The following is a 12,065-nucleotide window of genomic DNA, read 5'->3' on the forward strand; positions in this document are numbered from 1 at the left end:
TAAAACCTAACATGTGGCCAGATTTGGTGGTTCATGCCAGTAATCCCAGCATTTTGGGAGGCCAAGGTGGGAGGAACACTTGAGGCCGGGAGTTTGAGACCAGCCTGGGCAACATAACAAGACCCCATCTCTACCCTCCTACGCCAACACACACACCAAAGGTTTGCTGGACCTGGTGGCATAGGCCTGTAGTCCTAACTACTTGGAAGGCTGAGACAGGAGGATGCTTGAACCCCGGAGTTTGAGGTTACAGTGAGGTATGCTCACGCCACCGCACTCCAGCTTGAGCAATAGAGGGACATCCTATCTCTAAAAAGGAGGGGGGGTTTAGACAGAGTCTGGCTCTGTCACCCAGGCTGGAGTGCAGTGGCACCATCTCAACTCACTGCAACCTCTGCCTCCCGGGTTCAAGCGATTCTCCTGCCTCAGCCTGCTGAGTAGCTGGGACTACAGGCGCAAGTCACCACACCCGGCTATTTTTTTGTATTCTCAGTAGAAATGGAGTTTCAACCTGTTGGCCAGGCTGTTCTCAAACTCCTGACCTCAAGTGATCCGCCCACCTCCACCTCCCAAAGTCCTGGAATTACAGGCTTGAGCCACCGCACCAGGCCACTAAAATGTTTAATCTGGACATCAATAAGGATCAGTTTTTAACATTTTACTTTATAGCTGCATTAGATTTTCTGAAGAGGGTTTTTGTTGTTTGATAAAGTTTTTTAAGAAAGGGAAGAGGGGCCGGGCGCGGTGGCTCAAGCCTGTAATCCCAGCACTTTGAGAGGCCGAGACGGGCGGATCACGAGGTCAGGAGATCGAGACCATACTGGCGAACACGGTGAAACCCCGTCTCTACTAAAAAATACAAAAAAAAAACTAGCCGGGCATGGTGGCGGGCGCCTGTAGTCCCAGCTACTCAGGAGGCTGAGGCAGGAGAATGGCGTGAACCCGGGAGGTGCAGCTTGCAGTGAGCTGAGATCCGGCCACTGCACTCCAGCCTGGGCAACAGAGCGAGACTCCGTCTCAAAAAGAAAAAAAATGCCCAAGACTGAGTAATTTATAAAGGAAAGAGGTTTAATTGACCCACAGTTCTGCATGGCTGGGAAGGCCTCAGGAAACTTACAATCATGGCAGAAGGCACCTCTTCACAGGACGGCAGGATGAAGTAAGAGTGAGTGGTGAGCGAAGTGGGAAGCCCCTTATAAAACCATCAGATCTCATGAGATCTCACTATCACTAGGAGAGCATGGGGGAATTGCCCCCATGATTCAAGTATCTCCACCTAGTCTTGCCCTTGACTTGTGGGGATTATTACAATTCAAGGTGAAATTTGGGTGGGGACACAAAGGCAAAGCATATCAGTCACAATCTGTAATTATGTATTATTTACTTTTTAAATTTTCTGTCATTATCCCTATGATGTAAGCTTCATGAGGAAAAAGACCTTGTGCATCTTTTTACTTCTGGATCCCTGGGACACAATAGGCATTCAATTAGGGTATGTTGAATGAATTACGTGATTATTCAGTCTTTAGGCTTTATATGTGCATTTTTCTGGGGAAAATTTCACAACATCAGATTCTCAAAGAGATTAATGATCTAAAAATTTTAATATTGCTTAATAGTCTACCTATATTTTAAAAGTTTAGGTTGTAAATGAATGCTTCCAATTTAGTAAGGATTTTTGTCACTTTTCATGCAATATTTAAGGGCTAATTTAATTCTAGGAAAGTTTTGTATGTAATTACTATAGTACCCCATTGTATGAATGTGATTTGTATTCAAATTAGTTTTAAGATTTTATTTTTTTTAAACTTGAAATCAAATCTGAAAAGAAAATATTCTGTATATACAGGGATATACCTTTTAGTTTCTAGTAATAAATAAATGTGTTCCTGAGAATATTATTTTGTACAATTGATCTTTAATTTTTCATATAACCAACTACTTCATTTAAACATTTTAAGTGATGTTTATAATTAAAATTTTGATAAAATATATTCAGAGCTTAAATATCAAGTGTTTTTTTTTACTTCAGTGAAGTGAAGGCTACCCTGGTTTCCAAAGGTCTCCAGGCCCAAATTCAGAGGATCAGTGGGGTTGGTGACAATAAGATGGATTTTAATTTTCCTACTATTTGAGGGTTTTCTCCTTTTCATCTGGGTTAATTTAAGGGGAACATTCACCAAACTCATTTTAATGCGCAGTATTTTGCTCATTTTGGTATGGTTTGGATTCGTGTCCCTATCCAAATCTCTTGTCAAATTGTAATCCCAGTGCTGGAGGAGCAGCCTGATGGGAGGTGACTGGATCATGGGAGCAGATACCTTTCTGGCTGTTCTCCTGATAGTGAGTTTTCATAAGATCTGGTTGTTGGCCAGGCATGGTGGCTCACGCCTCTAATCCCAGCACTTTGGGAGGCCAAGGTAGGTGGATCACCTAAAGTCAGGAGTTCGAGACCAGCCTGACCAACATAGTGAAACCCCTGTCTCTACTGAAAATACAAAATTAGCCTGGCATAGTGGCACATGCCTATAATCCCAGCTATTCAAGGGGCTGAGGCAGGAGAATCACTCGAACCTGGGAGGTGGAGGTTGCAGTGAGCCAAGATTGCACCACTGCACTCCAGCCTGGGCAATAAGAGCGAAACTCCGTCTCAAAAAAAAAAAAAAAAAAGATCTGATTGTCTAAAAGTGTGTGGCACCTCCCCCTTCACCCTCTCTTCCTCCTGCTCCAGCTATGTAAGACGTGCCAGCTTCCCCTTTACCTTCTGCTATGATTGTAAGTTTCCTGAGGGCTCCCCAGCCAGGCTTCCTGTACCACCAGTAGAATTATGAGCCAATTAAACCTCTTTTTTTTTCTTTTTCTTAAATAGCCAGTCTCCAGTAGTTTTTGTTTGTTTGTTTGTTTTGTTTTTTTTCTTTTTCTTTTGAGATGGAGTCTTGCTATCACCCAGGCTGGTGTGCAGTGGCATGATCCGCCTGCCTCAGCCTCCCAAAGTGCTGAAATTACAGGTGTGAGCCACCGCACCCGGTCTCCAGTAGTTTTTAATAGCAGTGCAGGAATAGACTAATACACTGGTTGAAATCTGTGATAACAGTCTTAAAAGTAAAAAAACAATAATAATCCTGCAACATTTGTCACCATAAAATGTTTTAAATAGCTTTACAAATAAGAATTTTTAAAATTTGCTTCTCAGCAGTATATTCTCAAAATCGTATTTAAAGTATTCATGAACAAAGGGTGTATATTTTTAAATAACAAATTGATTTGCCCGGGCATGGTGGCTCACACCTGTAATCCGAGCACTTTGGGAGGCTGAGGTGGGCAGATCACAAGGTCAGGAGTTTGACACCCTAGCTAACATGGTGAAACCCCGTCTCTACTAAATATACAAAAATTAGCCAGTCGTGGTGGCGGGCGCCTGTAGTCCCAGCTAGTTGGGAGGCTGAGGCAGGAGAACGGCTTGTACCCAGGAGGCAGAGGTTGCAGTGAGCCGAGATTGTGCCATTGCACTCCAGCCTGGGCGACAAGACCAAAACTCCATCTCAAAAAAGAAAAAGAAATTGAATGAACCAAAGCACGGAGATGGGAATGTGTTAGACATGTTTGGCAAACAAATAGTAGTTTGTCTGGAGCATCAGGGTACCTGCAAGGGAGCAGTAAGATTAAAGTTGAAAAGCTTGTTAAAATACCCAGTAAACAATGGGTGTGGTGAAGTGTTGTCTTTCTTTGCCAGTAGAAGGGCTGCACTATTACTCACTTAGCTCACTCTTAGCTCATGAGTGAACTTACACCTAACTTGAAGGTAATCAAAAGTATTTTTTGATATATACTTCATTATTAAGTGTTTGGTTTTTTGTTTTTTTAAAATTTGTGACAATTACATGTTTACTTATTAAGAGGAAAAATAAGGCAATTTACATATTAATCCTAGATTTTATATGAAAAAATCCCAAAGCGGTGAATTTTGGTGACATGGTATCATGACTGCTATAATTGCTATTATTTAGAAGAGGAGTCCCCAGGAAGTTAGGAGAACTTTGGATGTGAAGCTCCCCTCACCTTCCAAGCCCTCACAAGAAGGTTGTATAACAGATTAATGACATACCTGGAAACCTACGCACAGGCCATGAGGATTGACGTCATTAGGTTAAGAGTCTGCAGACCTAGCTACTTTTATTACAGACTAGGAATTTACAATGTGTTCTACAAGGAAGACAAGCTTCCAAGATACTCCATCTAGGATTTGCAGGTATGCTCTGGGAATAAAGTTGGTGTTTGTAGGAAAATAGCCTGTTGCATGGCAAGAGTGATACCATCTTGAAGTGAAACCTCCATAATGACTAATGTTTGACTCTGCATGCCAAAGTGTTCTGCAGTAAGTTTTCTAAACAATGCCTGTAACAACCCTCATAAAGATGCTTATCTGACCTCCCCAGTGGTCACAAGTTTCCACAAGAAAGTAACAGCTGTACATGTCTTTATCCTAAAGGCTTTTTTTCTTTTCTTTTCTTTTTTGAGACAGGATCTTGCTCTGTCACCAAGGGTGGAGTACAGTGGCATGATCTCAGTTGACTGCAAACTCCGCCTCCCAGGTTCAAGTGATTCTTATGCCTCAGCCCACTTGAATAGCTGGGATTACAGGCATGTGCCACCATGCCCATCTAATTTTTGTATTTTTAGTACAGACAGGGCTTCACTATGTTGGCTGGGCTGGTCTCGAACTATCTTGACCTCCAGTGATCGGCCCACCTCAGCCTCCCAAAGTGCTGGGATTACAGCCGTGAGCCACCACGCCTGGCCCAAGGCTTGCTTTCTAAAGGATAATTTCTGGAGGACTGGTGTGAGGATCCACCATCTCGCAGTTGTCCAAGACATTGCTTATGTTTTCAAATCTCTGTGAAATATTTTCTTTCCGAGAAACTGGATTTGTCAGCCTTATTCTTTGGGCTTTATAGGTAGGTTTGAATATACCTGCTGCTCACTGTGGAACCGTATTCTTGAACTTATTTCTTATCCCACCATACTTAAGAGACCATGACATTCCCTTTATGCATTGAGATCACACGTGACCACACATCTGGCTAATCTCAACTGCTGGTGAAGATTGTGGCATGGGTGTAGGAAGAATGTTTTCTAACAGAATCACAGAGATACCCCGAATATGTTCTGCATCTGTGAGGTAATCCACAATACACCCATAACCACCTACTTTCTTCCTGATTCAGTATTATTCCAGAGAGGCTCATGGCTTCCTCATTAGTTTGTCTATTACCTATAAAAAAAGACATGATGACCACACTGCCTTACATTTACCTTATAATTGGCCCACAAACATGCCACTAGCCATTGCCAATCTGTAAAGATAGCCATTCCTTATGTATCAACCTGAAACTCCCATTTCAAAGAAACCTTTGGTGACTCTTCCATGAGATAGTTTCCTAAGTAGGGGGGAAAGATTACAGATTTCTGTCTTTGGGAGGTTTTAAGCTTTTCCAAGTCATGATATGTTATACCATATTCTTGCCCTTGCTGGTCTGTCATAAAACAGACTTCAGATTTATGCTTGCAAACAGTGGCATTTCCCAAATCCTGACATACCACTTTATTGACTTCTTGTGAAAATGTTTGCATTGAATTCTGTTGTTTGTGAAGATGCTGGTGCCAAACCTGTACTGACTTTCATGTTCTCATTCTGTGTTTTTTTTTTTTTTTTTTTTCCTAAAAGATACATTGAGGCTGGGTGGAGTGGCTCATACCTGCAATCCCAGCACTTTGGAAGGCCAAGGAGGATGGATCGCTTGAATCCAGGAGTTCAAGGCCAGCCTGGGTGACACAGTGAAAATCCATCTGTACTAAAAATACAAAAATTAGGCGGACATGGTGGCACATGCCTGTAGTCCCAGCTACTCGGGATACTAAGGCAGTAGAATCCCTTGCACCCAGGAGGTGGAGTTGCAGTGAGTCCAGATCACACCACTGCACTCCAGCCTGGGTGACAGAAGTGAAAACCTGTCTAAAAAAAGTGTTTAACTGAAGTCAGAGGAACAGGATTTTTGTCTTGACTTTGTTTTGTCTTGGGCTATAATTGTAAGTTCCTTCAACTAGGTACTAGCACCAGAATGATAAATGGTTTCCTCACAGATAAAATGAAGAGGTAAGACTTGATGTTCTTTAGCCCTTTCACTGTTAAAATTTAATCAACTCTATTAGATCAAGTGTACAAAAAGAAATGGAGTATGTTTGTTTCTATTAGGATTCTGGAATTTAACAAAAAGAATTTTAATGCACCTTCAGTGAGGGAATAGAGTTGGGAGAGCATGTCTTGTCCCCAAAGCAACCTTCCCCTCTTTTCCTGTCTATAAAAAGTTTGTATATACACCCCTCTAAGGAAATTAACAAGTTTCACCAAAGAAAGACAATGAGGTAATTGCTTTAGAAGAGTCATAAACTTTTGTTTAAATCACAAGGTTTAAAGTAGCTAATAGGTCACTTTACCGAAGTAACCTAATCCAACCTACTATCTAAACAGTTCTGAGCTGAAGTGGCTCTAAACAGATAGTTCTTTCTTTAAAAAAAAAAGTGGGGAGGGGAGAGGGACAGATTAGACACCAAAGACCTCAGTAATTCTAGAATTCATTCAAATCTTGCCAGCTACAGAGATGGATATGTAAAGGAAAAAAAGAAGAAAATCTCTCCTTTAGAAATCTCATTCAGAACTAAGAAAAGAGAAACTGGAAAAAGAAATGTAAAACTACTTTATAAAACTCTTATGAACTTTACAGAATCCTATTTTGGAAAATGAGATCCTCATAATAAATTAAATCTTTAAATTGCAAATCATGTTATTCATAAAGGTTTTTAAAAAATAAGCAGGCCGGGCGCGGTGGCTCAAGCCTGTAATCCCAGCACTTTGGGAGGCCTAGACGGGCGGATCACAAGGTCAGGAGATCAAGACCATCCTGGCTAACACGGTGAAACCCCGTCTCTACTAAAATACAAAAAAATTAGCCAGGCGTGGCGGCGGCGCCTGTAGTCCCAGCTACTCGGGAGGCTGAGGCAGGAGAATGGTGTGAACCCGGGAGGCGGAGCTTGCAGTGAGCCGGGATCGCGCCACTGCACTCCAACCTGGGCGACACAGCAAGACTCCATCTAAAAAAAAAAAAAAAAAAATAAGCAGAACATTGGGACGCTGAGGCAGGCAGATCACCTGAGATAACGAGTTGGAGACCAGCCTGAACAACATGGTGAAACCCTGTCCGTACTAAAAATACAAAAATTAGCCGGTTGTGGTGGTGCATGCCTGTAATCCCAGCTACTCAGGAGGCTGAGGCAGGAGAATTGCTTGAGCCTGGGAGACAGAGGTTGTGGTGAGCCGAGATCACACCACTGCACTCCAGCCTGGGCAACAGAGCGAGACTCTGTCTCAAAAAAAAAAAAAAAAAGCAGAACAAAAAATCAGTACCTTTATTAGAACATTTCTAGAATGTAACAGTGCCTATTGCAGAAAGTCTTTTTTTAATTTCATAAGAAATTCTACTAGAAAACATGAGGTTATTCTTGAATGTTAGTCAGCTGTTTTCTTATATAGGGAAATTATTTCATGGAAATGAGAAGTTACTTGCCACGAAAAATTACACAAGATATCTATAGATACATTGCTTTTTTTTTTTTTTTAATTCAAATGGCAAGAACAGCAAAATCCTCTTTTAGTATACCCATTATGGAAAACAGTGTGGAGATACTTAAAACTAAGAATAGAACTACCATATGATCCAGTAATCTCACTACTGAATATATATTCTAAGGATTTGAAATCAGTACATCAAAGCAATATCTGCACTCTCAAGTTTATTGCAGCATTACTTATAGTAGCCTAAGTGTCCATCAATGAATGAGTGGAAAGAAAATTTCAGACAAGAGGAATAAGTGCAAGATATCTATTTTAACTCATGATGACTTTAGTTAACAGCAATATATTATATACTTGGGAAAAAAGTCCTCCTTTGCCCACTATAATAATTGTATTCTCTTCTCAGAAGTAACTACTGTTGCCAGTTTGAGGTATATGTTCTGTGTGTGTGTGTGTGTGTTTTATTTATGTATGTTGAAATATATAATTGTGTTATATAAAGTTTAGGTTTTTAAAATAAAAATATATTGTACGTATACTGCAAGTCCCCTCCCCACACTCCCATACTCCCCTTTTTTAAAAAAATTAATGATACCTCTTGGAGTTCATATAGGATTTCTCTCCTGAAGTTATCTTTATCGTGAAACATCAACTTTTCCCAGTCTACTAAATCACTCCTAACAGCACACAGACATGCTCTACTCCCATTTCTCTGTTCTCCTCTACTACCTTTTTTTTTTTTTTTTTTTTTTGAGATGAAGTCTCGCTCTTGTCACCCAGGCTGGAATGTGGTGGCACAATCTCAGCTCACTGCAACCTCCACCTCCCAGGTTCAGGCAATTCTCGTGCCTCAGCCTCCCTCCTGGTAGCTGGGACTACAGGCATGTGCCACCAGGCCCAGCCAATTTTTGTATTTTTAGTAGAGATGGGGTTTCACCATGTTGGCCAGGTCGGTCTCAAACTCCTGACCTCAGGTGATCTCCCCGCGTTGGCCTCCCAAAATGCTGGGATTACAGGTGTGAACCACGGTGCCCGGGCTGGAGATAGTTTGGAGCCTTCACAACACGTTTCATCCCACAGACAAACACCAATCAACTGAGAGCATTTTCCTGCTGGGTTATGCTGTGAAGCCCTAGGAGTGCCATGATCAGTTAATGATGTCTGCCTAGGGAAAGGGGGAGAGGAGATAGAAGACGATGGAGACAATGAAAAGGTCCCTAAAATCCACACTGGTAGGGAGAAGAGAGTTTTCAGAACAACGTGATCAATAAATAATATCAAACACTAGTGGAGAGATTCAGGCTGAAGGCAGACATCTTATATGAGTTTCTAGTTTACCTCTAAAAGAACAATTTCAATGGTATATGTGGTAGTGGCAGTAGTCAGATTGTAATGAATAAAGGGAAAAAGGAATTAGGGAATGAGATGGTAAGTACGTATCTGAGGTTAAGATTTATGAAATAGGTAGATAGTACATGCTAGAACTAATTTTATTATACACAGTTTTTTTTTTAAATTCTCATTGAATCTGAGATCAGACTATCTGAATCAAGACGAATGCAAAACCTAAAGTGAACAATAACTCCCACATGACTGTAGCACCTGATCTTAAGTAATAAATTTTAGTACCATTAATCTACTTTTTCTTCTTTTCATTCATTCATTTGAGATAGGATGTCACTCTGTTGCCTAGACTGGAATGCAGTGGTGCAATCTCAGCTTACTGCAGCTTCCTCCTCAAGCCATACTCCCATCTCAGCACCCCCAAGTAGCTGGGATTACAGGCACATGCCACCACGGCCAGCTAATTTTTGTATTTTTAGTGGAGACAGTGTTTCACCATGTTGCACAGGCTGCTCTTGAACTCCTGGGCTAAAGCGACCTATCTGCCTCAGCCTCCCAAAGTGCTGGGATTACAGGCGTGAGCCACTGCACCTAGTCATTAATCTACTTTTTATCTTACGTTTGTCAAACAACAAAGATATTAGGGAACCATGGCAAGGGAATTAGCTGAACTACCTGGAGCAGTGATTCTTAATATGCATCATCAGTATCACCTGGGAATTTATTAGAAATGCAGACTCCTGGGACCCATCTCAGGCTTACTGAATCAAAAGTGTGGGGGCCAAAGACCAAGCAATTTGTTTAACAAGCCCACTAGTTCATTCAGATGCACACTCAAATTAATGTCTTGTAACACCAGTTTCTCATTAAATCAACCACATAGTTATTAGGTTACCAATCCACTTCTTGGCCTGACCTAGATTCTCTAACGCTAAACCCTTTCAAGTGGTCGGGGTGGACTAACAGTCTTTTAAGGGTATTGTCTTTGCTTTTATTTAAGCATCGAATCCACTGAAGTGTATTTATTTTTTATGCATCTGTTTCTGCCATTAGACAATTCATTGAGGAACTGAGGATGTCTTATTCATGTTTCTATACCCACTAGCACACCATAGGTGCTCAATATATTTCCTTAAAGGAATGTGAGACTGGCATGTGTGAAGCTGGGGAGAAGGCCGTCAGATGAGCTCAGAAGGCAGGCTGAGGCCTGATTTAAAAGAGCGCAATGTGGCGATTTAAGGCTTGTCATGTAGGCAAAAGGGAACAGGGAAGCTAGAAAGATTTCTTTTTTGTTTTTTTTTGAGACGGAGTCTCACTTTGTTACCAGGCTGGAGTGTAGCAGCGCGATCTCGGCTCACTGCAACCTCTACCTCCCGGGTTCAGGCGATTCTCCTGCCTCAGCCTCCTGAGTAGCTGGGACTACAGGCGTGTGCCACCATGCCCGGCTAATTTTTGTATTTTTAGTAGAGACGGGGTTTCACCATGTAGGCCAGGATGGTCTCGATCTCTTGACCTCGTGATCCGCCCACCTTGGCCTCCCAAAGTGCTGGGATTATAGGCGTGAGCCACCGCACCAAGCCGTTTTTTTTTTTTTAATTTCATTTAAAATTTTAAAAAAATTAACTGCTCTACACATTCAGAGAAACATCTCTAGTAACGAATTATAGAAATGATCCCTGAAGGTATAGTCTAAAGGTTTCTTAATAATATTAATTTTTTCCCAAGGCAATACATGTTTACATTTTTAAAAAGACAATACAGGCCAGGCCAAGTGGCTCACGCCTGTAATCCCAGCACTTTGGGAGGCCGAGGTGGGCGGATCACAAGGTCAGGAGATTGAGATCAGCCTGGCCAACATGGTGAAACCCTGTCTCTACTAAAAGTATAAAAAAATAGCTGGGTGTGGTGGTGGGTGCCTGTAATCCCAGCTACTCAGGAGGCTGAGGCAGGAAAATCATTTGAACCCGGGAGGCGAAGGTTGCGGTGAGCCGAGATTGAGCCACTGCACTCCGGCCTGGGCGACAAGGTGAGACTCAACTCAAAAAAAAAAAAAGACATAATACTAACAGGCTTTATACACATTTCCCTGCTCCACCTGTCTCCAGTTCTGTTGACCAGGCAGCTGTCCTCAAGCTTTCTAGCTTTACCTACCTAAACAGCCATATTTCTAAACAATGTTCTGTAGAGGAATTTTTGACTTGGGTAATTTTATTTTATATTTGTTTATTTTTTGAGACAGAGTCTCACTGTGTCACCCAGGATGGAGTGCAGTGGGGTGATCTCAGCTCACTGCAATCTCTGCCTTCCGGGTTCAAGTGATTCTTGTGTCTTAGCCTCCCAAATAGCTGGGATTACAGACATGCACCACCATATCCGGCTAATTTTCATATTTTTAGTAGAGATGGGGTTTCACCATGTTGGGCAGGCTGGTCTCAAACTCCTGGCCTCATGTGATCTGCATGCCTTGGCCTCCCAAAGTGCTGGGATTACAGGCGTGAGCCACCATGCCCGGCCTGACTTAGTAACTTTGGATATTGACTTCCCATCATAGCAGATGAGGACTTTGTTCTACCATAGCCCATCCTCTCTGTTATTTTGAATGCCTTTTTCTGTCTTCTCTGTGGGCCTAAGATACTGATATTTCACATTATGTATCTTAGTGGGCACACAGTGGAGACTCATGTCCTTCTGTTCTAGGACATGTTCTTGTATTGTTTCTTTGACAAATGTGTATTTTCTCTCTTCTTTCTGGATGTCACATTAATTAAACCTCCTGAAGTAATCCTTTAAAAAATTTTTTTCGGCTGGGCACAGTGGCTCACACCTGTAATCCCAGCACTTTGGGAGGCCGAAGCAGATGGATCACGAGGTCAGTAGATCAAGACCATCCTGGCCAACATGGTGAAACCCAGTCTCTACTAAAAATACAAAAATTGGCCGGGCGCGGTGGCTCAAGCCTGTAATCCCAGCACTTTGGGAGGCCGAGACGGGCGGATCATGAGGTCAGGAGATCGAGACCATCCTGGCCAACACGCTGAAACCCCTATCTACTAAAAATACAAAAATTAGCCAGGTATGGTGGCGGATGCCT

Source organism: Rhinopithecus bieti, unplaced genomic scaffold, assembly GCF_001698545.2.
Source record: "Rhinopithecus bieti isolate Rb0 unplaced genomic scaffold, ASM169854v2 scaffold_20892, whole genome shotgun sequence".
In the NCBI taxonomy this organism is placed as follows: domain Eukaryota; kingdom Metazoa; phylum Chordata; class Mammalia; order Primates; family Cercopithecidae; genus Rhinopithecus; species Rhinopithecus bieti.